Source organism: Anser anser, assembly GCF_964211835.1.
Source record: "Anser anser genome assembly, chromosome: 7".
In the NCBI taxonomy this organism is placed as follows: domain Eukaryota; kingdom Metazoa; phylum Chordata; class Aves; order Anseriformes; family Anatidae; genus Anser; species Anser anser.
Genome location: NC_139727.1, coordinates 18,415,107 through 18,427,296, shown reverse-complemented (window position 1 = coordinate 18,427,296; position 12,190 = coordinate 18,415,107). Strand labels below are relative to the sequence as shown.

Genomic DNA, 12,190 nt, shown 5'->3' with positions numbered 1-12,190 from the left:
AAGCTGTACAGGTTGGTTGCACATCAACTGTATATATTTTATCTTCTCCCTAACTGTAGTCAGTGGAACCTTCATCATATATTCTGATTAAAGCTGGTTTTTTTCTTTTCCCCCTTGTATATTGAGTCTTCCTCCACTACCTTAGTACAATAAACTCCATGTGTTCAAATCTCATGCAACAGACCACCAGAAGAAATAAAAAAGTGAAAATCCTCAGCTACATAAAAGTAAATTGTGAACTTTTATTGTCATTCTGCTAAGCCTTTTAAGTTTAGATTTTTTAAGCTTTCTTATGCTTTTCTTTGCAACTACGATACTTGCAGGCTTGCTTTTAATGAAAGCTGTGGTTCACACCTAACTATATGAAACAAGTGATAAGATGAGAGGAAATGGCCTCAAGTTGTGCCAGGGGAGGTTTAGGTTGGATATCAGGAGAAATTTCTTTACTGACAGAGCTGTGTGGCATTGGAACAGGCTGCCCAGGGAAGAAGTTCAGTCACCATCCCTGGAGGTCTTCAAGAAACATGTAAATGTAGAACTTGGTAGCATGGTTTAGTGGTGGACTGTACTACCAAGTTAAAGGTTGGACTAGATGACCGTAGAGATCTTTTCCAATCTGTATGATTCTATAAGGAGCCACCAAGAAAAAATATTTTAAGACCCTCTACAATACAATTTAATGAACACTAGAATTGTATTATTAATACTTTCTACTTTAAGAATGCACAAAAAATAATACAGTCCAGATCCTGTGGTTATCTGATTGCTCACTTTTCTCTGGAAAAGACTCAGTATCAACGAAGGAGGACAGCTTTGAACTCCTTCAAGAAGCTGCATCTCCAGAAGACCACAGCAATAAGAGCCTGACAGCCTATGTGCCTGCTTAGGTACCTGAGAATACTCTGAGAAAAGCGGAGGCTACTCCTAAAGCTCTTTCAAAAGAAAGCAGTACTTCCCTATTCATAAAGTGGTTATTGGAGAATATTCATTTTTAGAAGGCCTGAAATAGACTTGATCTAGTCACCAAAGCTATCCCCCCATCTGCCTACTGGGTATTTCTCATAGTTCATGATGCCCCAATGCCTTTCAGAATAAAAAACACCTGTCCCTTATGAACAATATTACACAGACCTTAAAGATCATCACATAACTGAGCATGCATTATCAAAATACCAGTAATTTGGATGAAGTTACGGACACAATCTTTTCTTTAACATACTACTCATCCAGTACGGTCACTGCTAAGCACTAATTATTTTGTTATCGAACAAAGTACAGAAGTGACATTTAAAGGTATTAGAAGGCTTTCAGAATAATAATCACCTACTTTCTCCTGATCACTATGTTCTGAACATTTTATTCATGCCAGGAATTTCCCATTCTTTCTTCATGTTCTGTATAAGCTTAAAAATCTCAAAATTCTTCCTGTTCACAACACAAATCTCGTCTATCAGAAACAACTTTGCAGACTAAGGTAATCTTACAGCATATAAACTCATAGATGGATTGTTAGTTTATGACTAAAGATTTTTAAATTATTCTGATGATATTAATGTGCAAATCAGCAGCACCTTTGATGGATTACAACAAGCATTCATGACATCCTAAAACTATTAGAAATCTCTCCCAGCACAGCAATGGATTTTGCATTTCCCTAGCCTATGCCACTGGATACTGTGCTTTTATAGCTTCCCAAACACTCCACTAACAGTTCATGAGTCTTGGGCAATGCCTTGCATGACACAGCAGTCACATCTTGACCTCATTTATCTGACCCTGAGACAAGCAAGAAAAGGCCACTGCATACCAAACCTGCCCCATTGCCATGATTGCACTATAAAGCACAGCAGTGCTGAGACTGGTCATCGGTCATCGGAGGAGAAAGGATGTTTTCTGTAGACTTAAGTGTTTAGTATAGTTTAGAACATGGTATCTTTCGCAAGCTTAATTCTGAATTTACATTAGATTCCTGTTGTAAAAATGTTATGTCTTTTAGAGGCAATTTTGGTTTACCCATATATATACACAAGCCTTAACACATTGTTTTCTATGTATGTATGTATCACTTTTGTGAGATTTAATAAAATACAGACCTTGTTAATAGTGGAGAAATATTAAAATTATGGCTGTGTTTCTCTCCAGAACATTTTCCATCAGTAAGGTACACTTGATGCTCAGAAGTTGGCTCTGTGCAAGGTAAAATTAATCAAAAAAAAAGTCACAAACTGTCAATCTGTGGTCACAAGACAATCAGGTAGAAATATTAAATAGGGACAAAAGCTAAAATCCAAGTAAAGGAAATGTAAGAATATTATACACTCAGAAAAAGGTATTGGAATTAAATGTCAGATTAAGTAGTGAAGAAAGTAAGTCATACTAAGTAGCCAGCTAATAAAAATTAATGCAAGTTGTTCGCATGATGCAGGTACTTATTACCCCCAAGTTCTGATGCTGTAATACTAAATAACATTTGTAAAACAAGAGTCAGGTCACCAAAATCATAAACCCCAGCAAATACAGTCATTTTAATGGGTTTCTGACTTTTTAAACTATTTTGAGTCATTTTCAAGCTTTATCACAAAAGACTGGATACTTGTCACTTTCACTTCTTTGGATCCTCGCAGACTCCTGTTATCATTTTTATTTACTTTAAAACTGAGCTCTTTAATAACCCAAATACTCTCAGATATCCAAAATTTTCTGACTTAATAACAGAGTCACACTAATGTCTACACCCACCCACAGATAATTAGTTATATGCCATGAGATGATAAAGGGAAACGAGCGCAGATTGTATAAAATAATTTTTCCAGATAAAGAGTAAAAAAAAACCAAAACACTAAACTATAGACAAAGAAAGAGGGTGAGAGAGATAATGCATGCATGAGCATAAGCAGGACTTATTAGAATAGTAATTTTATACTACTAAACTAACTTCTTTCTTATTCATGTCTTTAATGGCTACTGAAAGATTCACATGCTTTTATGCTGATGTTTCACTACATTTAAATAGATTTAAGATCCATAAAGGCATAAGTGAAACATAGCGTAAGGTCAAAATACAAAACTGTTTGTACAGCCACACTTGATACTGTAAAATTTAAGGAGAATTAACATTCCTCAGTTCCCCATTCCTCTATTTCTATAAAATGAGGTGTCAGGGGGCGTGGGTCGGAACTGGGAAGGAAGACCAGGCACACACACGGCTGGGAGGCAGCACAAGCAGGGGCAATGGGTATGCCTGAGCTTAAAATCCATCCCCCAAGAAACTGACTTGTTCCTTGTTACTAACTGTGTTAAAGCTACCTAATATCTTCTTTGGATCAAAATCTCTGTTGTATTACCAGTCATTTAACAATTTCCTATCCTACTACTACAGACTGATACAACAGATTATCATCTACTATTTCAGTAGACTTTACTGAACACAAAACACATGAGATGGTATCAGTTACAGTTTCCACCTAAATACACTTTCTGCCTAAAGGCCCATAGTTTTCTCTTTAAAAATGACTCATGTATACAACCCTTTAATCTATATAACTTGAAAGGTGATATAAGCAAGCACAGGCTAACTTTATTTATATGCACACACACAAAACTAATGTGTACATATGCATGAGTGTAATTCACATAGACAAAACTGCAAATAGTTGATTTTATATGATATACACAGCAGATGGGTTGTGTAAACCTAGTTGGGTACCAGGTATTTCTCCTCCTAATTATTTCTAGATACTTAAGGGTTGGAGTTGTATGTTTCATCCATGTACAACTCCATGAGCCAGAGAAAGCTCTCATCAACCACATTTTCATCGCTGCTAGCTTTTGGGGATGATTCTTGTCCATTTTTGTTGTTTTCATTACTTGATAATTGCGCCAGTCCATGTTTGTATGCCAACACCACAAGCTTGTATACACAGTATGGTACACTACTCATTTTTCCTGAATGATTTTTTTTTCCGAATGATTTTTTTTTTTTTTGGCTTGGAAAGTATACACTTGTCCTTATCTGTAAGTCAAACTGTTGTCAGGTTTAACATGATGAAAATAAACATTTACTTTGCTATTGCTGAATAGCTCTTTTTTTGAATAATCTTATTTACAATCCTTATCTTATTTTCTGGTAAGTTGTTTGCTTACACAGAAAGATAAACTCTAGTTTGATTAAAGATAGCTGTTTTCCTACACAGGAAAAATAAATAATACACTTTGAAAATATTTTAAGACTTTACAATTTATTGTGTATTTATTATTCAAACTAGTGAATCTCCCACATGTGGATCGGCTGAATGAAGTTCTCAACACACCACAAAACTAGGTTCTCTACGTACACAAACTGTGTCCTGTTACACTTTGTGGTAAAGATCAGAGATTAACAGCACTGCTGATGTGCCACCTAAAGGACTCATTAAAAAATGTTGGGAGAAAAAATGCAAGGCCCAAGTAGATCTAAAAATATATCAAATTTTATACTAGGAATGAAAAGAACAATTTAACTGAAGTATACCTAAAGCAGCAGCAAATTTGAATGAAAGGAAATTATTACTGAAGTAAATGCTTGTTCACAAAAGGAGCATTCCCAGTAGCCTGATCACTAAGATCACTTGGGTATCATGCAGATTCAGTACTGGTAAAGATTTAACCTTCTCTTTATTACCTCTTGCTTGTTAGGCTAGGAAAATTGGTCTACACTGGAGAAAATCAGAAGGTGGGTTGGCTACCCTAGCGCACACGTTGTGAACACTCAGTTTCACACACAGTGGCACATCAGATAGCCAAAAAGGAGAATTCAGTCAAATGCACAGTTTATGTCCAGACATAAGATGCAACTCAAACGTCAGGGATGAGGTGCCTTCCTCCACCTCTGATACCATGGATGTGAAAGTATGCAGGCCGAGGCCAAGGAGATGCAGGAAATTTCACATCACATCACAGACACTGAAAAAAGTTTTTCTTCTTGTTTGTAATTTATAAAACCTAGGACAAAAATTAGTTTTTAAGCCCTTTTCTAAGATATTAGGACAGGGAATATGAGAGTTTATACTCTTGGGACAAGTTCTGACTATCTATTGCAAGTCAGTGTAATGAGAAATCTAAGTTTCACCCAAAGCTCAACTACCTTAGGGGTTAGGTTTCTTTTTTCTTTTGTTTCTTCTTCTTCTTTCCACTGGATTTGTCTGCAAATTCACCTCAGGTACACTATACGTCTGCAAGAGTTAAGACATTTTATTCAGAGAATTCTGACTTTCAAATACAAGTTTCTTATATCTATTTCCTCACAGGAGAAACAATTTATTTTCCTGTAAATCCTGTAGCTGCTGGGTAACAACGGAGTGTGTTGGACTAGCCCAGCCTGCAGCAGTCTTCCACGTGCTTGTAGAACCTGTACCATTAATATTGCTCAAAACTGAGCACAAACACAGCACTCTACCTATTGTCTGTCTGCTCAGAAATACACAATGGGACACAGCTGAGAGAATGTTTTTAAATGGAATCATCTTGATACTGACCTATAGCTGTTACAGTAAAATATTGGGACTAAGTCCAAGTTGCACATTCCTCACTTGCATTAAAATGGCCATGCTTCTGCAAAATAGAATTTTAGGCAAATAACAGCAAAATACTGCTATAGTATACTGAGGGTGGCTTCTGCCAAGGTTGGAGGATCAAGCTTCCAGTTTATAAGTAAGCAACTAATTTTAAGAGTAAGCAACTAATTACAGGAAGGAATATTTTGCAATGTATATGCATCATCTGAACTGATGTTGGGTGTGATTAGAGATCACATTCCACTAATAGAATAGCACGTAGCTAACAAAGCAGGGAAAGGTAAATACATACGTGTTAAATGGTAAACGTGAATGTTAAAAATGTATTTGTCAAACTGAGATATTATAACACAACAAATGTTGACAAGTTTTGTGGTTTTTTTAATAGTAAATGCCAATCTCTACCCATTGTAAAATAAATCTTGAAATATGAAGCACTTGCCCACTTTATCTAATCAAAAATAACCAAAATTCAATTGTTCTTTGAATTGCCTAAAATACAAAGATTGCATAACAACTTCAAGCAGACTAGAAGGAGACAGACTTAGGCTTTCATGCCAGGTTCTTGTAATCTTGAAAGAATCAGAAACACTTACTATAGCTGTTCTATAGAAGGTTGTTTTTTTTTTTAAATAAGTTTGATAAATGCAAGTCCACTGCATTAGAAAAGGAGATGGGTACCTACTACTCCATGAAACCTGTCAGTAAGTAATTATACAGACAATACCTTTCATGCAGGATATGGGCAATAAGCCCTGAAAAGCAAATGAACAACATGCCCTGCTCATATAACTGAGGACACGTAAAAATAAAAATAAAGAGGTACTTTTGCAGAGAGATGGAGCTGTGAGGACCTAAAAAAGAGACAGTTATACAGTTTGTTTTAAGGGCAGGCTATTGCAGCGTGCCATACCGAATGTTTGCCAATGTGTAAATCCTACCTTTGTTTCACCTTCTTTCCCTTGGCAAAATTGAACTCTACATTACAAAACTGAACTCTAGATTAAAGAAAACTCAGACAAAACGAAGAGGTGATTGAGATGTAAAACTGACAATACCCCGAGAGATGGGACGTGAAAAAACATGAACATTCTTATTAGGATTTTACTATTAATTTCACTTCTGAAACTGTTTTCAGGAAAACAACAGTTTTCTGTTCTGAATACCAAACTCATCATTACCACAGAACACTGCTATGGATGCACACAGTTTCCCTATTACAATCCTACTCAAATGTTCACCAAAAACAAGCTAATATTCAACAAAGCTCTGGGATGTTCACAATGATCCACTTCTGTTCTGAAACATCACTAAGGGAAACAGAAAACAGTTCTTTTTCCATAGCATGGTATTTCCATAGTATTTTCCCTAAGATAATACTGTTGCAGAAACTTTCTTCTGAGAAAGCAAATGCAAGAAAAAGCATAGCAGGCTGGGAACAGCTAGGGAGAACACTCCAGTCTGATTGCAACCAACATCAAATGCCCTGGCAGGGCAGCATGGGGGCCGTGCTGGCCAACACATCCATGGCAGCACTCCCCCAACTGAACATGAAGTGACGTTGTAGACCAAATGGTTGATCTACGCTACAGATCTCTGCCAGCAAGTCAGTACAGGATGTAAAAACCTGTACTGTTTCATTACTGAAGCGGATAAACATGAGTACTTAATGTAATACATGGATATGAGTAATTCATGTAATTTTATCTAAGATGATACCAAAACAAAGTGTTTTGGTTGTACTCAGCGATGAAAGGCATGTCTGGAGGGGGTTATCATTTTGGAGAGAAAAGCTGCATAGTATCATCTTTAGTTTATGTCCTGAATAAAACAAACACAACTGATAAACTGGGCAAAATCGAATGCACAGTGATGGCATTCAACCAGAAGGCTTATTTTATCCCACAAAACCAATTCAACTAGAAAGCTTAACTTGAAGGTAAGTGCTCCTCTAACTAATCTGATGCCTGTCCCTAGATACACAAGGAAAAAAAAATCACGATAAACATCTATCTCTAATACCAGCCTACTTATAGCCCGTGAAGCCTCACAAATGATGATGGACTGGAGGGAAAAAAAAAAAAAGTCATCAACTTCCTTAAAATTTCCAAGGCTGTTTCCTCAACAAGGTACTTGAGAATGCTCACGGAGTTCTGCCAACCTCACCATTTCTTTGACAGATTCTTCCTCGTCTTGTATTTCTGGTTACCATCTCAAAACTGTAATCGAAGTCCTACACCCCACCGGCAATCAAGCCTCGGAGGAAAGCGGTGTTACTATTAACACAGAAGTTGCTCTTCTCAAATGACCGTGTTGCAGGTTCTGTTACTCAGCCAGCTAACCAGCTGAACCGTTCTGTTCTCCTCTTCACCCAGCAGGAACCCATGGCATGCCACACCACTTGGCATGGAGGTCTGCCCTGACATCAAAGTGTTCTCACTTGGAGCTGTTAGTACCTTCCAGTTTAACTTAATTATACCCTACTAGTTTACTTAAAAAAAATGTGCAGGAGAAGGAAGGCAGTCCTGAAACCTTAACATTTTGTGCTCAATTGCATAAATTCAACTGACTAACACTAACAATTAAACATTCAAATCCCCCTAACTAAGCAATGCAAATAAAACTGAACAGACAAAACAACTGCCTGTTCTGAGGTTTTCTTCTTCTTATCCCAGGTTAGGGCTTGGGGACCACAGCTTCAGCACGCAGGCACAAGTACCTACTACTGACAGACAGTCTACATGATGCAACCACTACTAGCTCCCGGTTTGGGACTAGCATCTCTTTTTCATCTCTGCCACAGACATATTGGGAAATGAAGAGCTCTGATGACAACAACAAAATGTGGAAAACATTCATTTCCACATCACAAAAAAGGTCTCAAACAATCCATAAATGTCAGAAGAAAATTAAGAAGAAATTACGGTTAACTATGTTCAGAATATTCCAATTAGCTTACTAATGCAAAAGCTGAGATCAATTTTCAACATAATCATTTTACTTTTGGTATCAAAATGAACCACAGATGTGGAATAGGCTTGTGCATTTATTTATCTACAAATTAAACGTATCACCTTAATGGCAATCTCTTCTGAGCCTGCTAATTATGAACGTGTCTCTTCTGACAGGCTCAGTCAGGGACCTTTACTTTTCCTTACTCTACAAATGATTCAACTGATTGGTGTGGGATGCAAGTACAAGGAGAAAAAAAAAGCCACTGTTTCTAAACTACAGTTGACTTCTACTGTATTCTTACATTCCAGTGTCTAATATCATTACAAATGTATGTCATATTAGGTGTGCTCAGGACCAACTACTTACTGCACTTAAAAGCAACAGCAGCTCACCATGCACCAAGGTGGAACAAAGCTGGAATGGCATTTAGTCACTTGCAAGAGACTTTTGTGGAATTAGGAGTAAGGTGCTTACATGGGGGGGATGTTCAGGAGGAACTGGGGCTAGGGGGCAAATGTTGGCCAGAAAATTAGAGTAGGAAATTCTGAAGAGCACTTCTGCAGTCAGCCCCAACACTTGCTTTTTAACGATGTAGTCTCTGGACATGTCAATATGTCAACCTTCAGTTTTACTCTTTATCCTCTTTTCCATCTTCCATGGGCAGTACCAGGAATTTTGCTGTTGTTTCACTTTATTGTTCATACTCGTGCAAAGTTCCTTTATAAACACTGGGGAAAGCTGAGGAAGGCAAGCTTCCCAAGGCAAGGTGTGGCAGGCAGCACAAGGAGCTGAGCCCCTGCTGCTCAGGAAGAACAGGAGAGTGCTGAGCCAAGCAGGTTGCAGACAGTCTGGCTTTGTAGGCGATGGAAAGAAACCCCAAAGGAAAATGCAGGGACTAAGCAATGCTTGCTCAGCAACTTCATGCACCAACCAAAATCAAAGGACTGATCATAGGAAGAAAGGTGCTTAGAAGCCCCTTGTACTTCTGTTGTTTCACTTGGATTTTTCTCTATCTAAACAACTAAGCATTTGAGCTACTTTCTACCCAAATCTGCTTTTATTTAATGTTTAAAAGCATTCAGTCATCTTAAAAAAAAATCACCATAATGGGAAGGACTAGACAGATCCCCCTCAAAGCTCTGAGTCTGGGATTTAACTATGACACTAGACAGCATCTCAAGTGCATTACTTACACAAGCAACGAAAGCATCAATATTTACCTTCTTGAGCATTAAGCAAAGTTGAAGCACCACATGGCACACAAAACACAACAATATTGATGTCACTTTTGCAACATGATGGCTAGCACTGTAAAATGATTTCAGCAGCCACCAACCTGTATGATTTCAACAGGCAGCATTTCGGCTCAAAGCACGAGCCTACAGGTGCAACAGGCAGCTATCTCAAGCTTAAAGTCTCATTTCATGCCTTAATTCAAAGACTATCTGTGTGCTGAATGTGACTCCTTCTCCCAGCCTGACTTGTGGTGGAACCAGCCAGTGACTGCAAAACAGCAGAAGATCCCCTCCTAGCCTGCAATCCCATAAAAACACCCCTCACGCTGACAGCGCCAAGGCCTCACTTGAAAATGTCACTTGATATCGATCAAATGACAATAAGGAAATCAGCCATTTTAATGACCTCATCTTCATCCAGTCTTGCCACTATCACTATACATGCACAACAGTTAAATGATGTTTGGGATCATTCTCGCCCAAAACAGTTATCAAACTTGCAAGCTGTGATATTAGAGAAGAAAGGCCATTCCAAATTAAACCCAACAATGACACATTGCAGTTTGAGAAACTCAGTAACGAATTGCCATTAAATTTCTGAGCACATATGCATCTTGACAAGAGCAACCACCATTTAACTACATAAAAATGAGAAATATGTTCGTATGACAGTATTTTTATGCAAGGTGGTATCAGTTGTACTTTAAAAACAAGTAATTCATTTATAAACTAATTTGAGCAATATAGCCTGCCAAATTGAGCCTGAAGCTTGAAAAACCAAAGTTGTGCAGTAAGAAACTAGTCCCCTAATTTCCTGCATGAACGGAGACACAAAATTAAGACAAAGTATCATTTTATTAAGGCTCAGAAAACATGCTTTTAAAACTAAGGTGGCTTTTAATTCTTTAGTTTCCACAGTCTTTAGAAACAAACACTTGTTTAAAACCTCTCAGTGATGAGGCTTAATGGGCTGGAGGCAATCTGTGTTAATGGTGTCTACTCTGGAATGGATTTTTTTTTTCTGTCAATGCCTTTAGCTCGGAAATAGCCAATAATTATTTTTCTCTAGCTTCTTTTTATTATTAACTATCGGAACAAGAAATTATCAGCTGAACTCGGACATCATCATGCTTAAACCTAAGATTATATAAGTGCTGTAGGGAGTTTTGCTGTTGTTCTAAAAAGAACAATTAACTGTTAGGAACTTAAAGGTACCAAACCATTCTTCCTCTAATTACACATCTCAGGCATTGCTAAACTCATTAACAAAACGAAGCCACTATTCTGTGGCTGACAAATTATCAAAAATAGTGTGTATTCCAGTGACTAAAAATACTACCAGGCTGGAAACTTCTGATTTAAATAGGTACTGTTACAGCAATAATACAAAATAATGTACCACAAAGGCTTCCTAAAGTTTCTGAAAACTAAATCAAAAAACAAACAAACAAAACTCTATTACTTTCCATGTGTATCTTTCTGAATGGCCAATTATCTTGAATTGATTTTTAGAGATATATAAACAAAACTTCTGTAGCTCTGTAAGCAATGCAGGTAGGTAAAAGCATGTTTTTTAATGTAAAACCAGTACAACTATATAGCAACAGGCCTAGACGGGTCTTGGCATTTTAGGTGAAAAAAAAAAAAAGCATTTTACAAATGACTTCCTTTGATCAGAGTGGAATAAAAAACATAAAATTTAGAATATTGTATCACATTTGTGCTCATCTCTTCAAAAAACATCCATTTTGGATACTCATGTTAAAGTTTTTATCTGAATTTAAATACCCCTTAATTTTAACTGACATTTTCAATAGCATTCAACATTCATATAGACTTTTTCTATTTACAAATGAAGAACATTCACTCAATTCATGCCTGTAACTATGACTTATTACAGTAAATCTGAGCTCTGCCTTTAACAGTTACGTTCTATTACTTTCTGCATCATTCTTTTCCTTAAAGGTAGTTGACCATCTTAATATTCTTTTAATTATAGCGTGTGTCTGTACCAAAGGTACAATTCTACTAAAAATCAAAAGAGCAGAAAATCTTCAATACATACACATACATATGGAGGCGGTTCTTCATCCCACATAGTTCAGAGTCTAGAACAACAATAGCTACTACTAGGCAATCTCCTTGGTTGTGTCTACTGGAAGGGAAATAATAAGAATCAAAACATTTACTTACAGATTTTGATGACTATTCCCTGAATGGGACTAATAACAGAGCAAGACCACTGCTTCATTAATTATTTCCAAGCATTCCTGTAACTCACATAGCACCTTACTATTGGTGCATGATGGTTTGTGGCTACTTGCTGATTTTCTTCTCGAATTTCTGTTGTCTAAAAATGCATGTATTGACAACTATTGTCTTTATTTGTGGTCAGTCTATCTCTAGTTGACTGCATTCCGTATAAGAAGCAGCCCAAACATTCACCAA

The 12,190-nt window shown here is 37.1% G+C and overlaps 1 protein-coding gene across 2 annotated transcripts in view; it reads right to left on the bottom strand.

The window, feature by feature from the left end:
- LOC310902572 (uncharacterized protein) overlaps window positions 1–12,190 on the bottom strand; it is an 881,556-nt gene that overhangs the window by 14,707 nt on the left and 854,659 nt on the right. For both annotated transcript variants that reach the window (XM_083844332.1, XM_083844331.1), the window contains one exon: window positions 11,808–11,897. The gene's annotated coding sequence lies outside the window, so the exon portion shown is untranslated. The remainder of the gene's footprint in view (window positions 1–11,807; window positions 11,898–12,190) is intronic.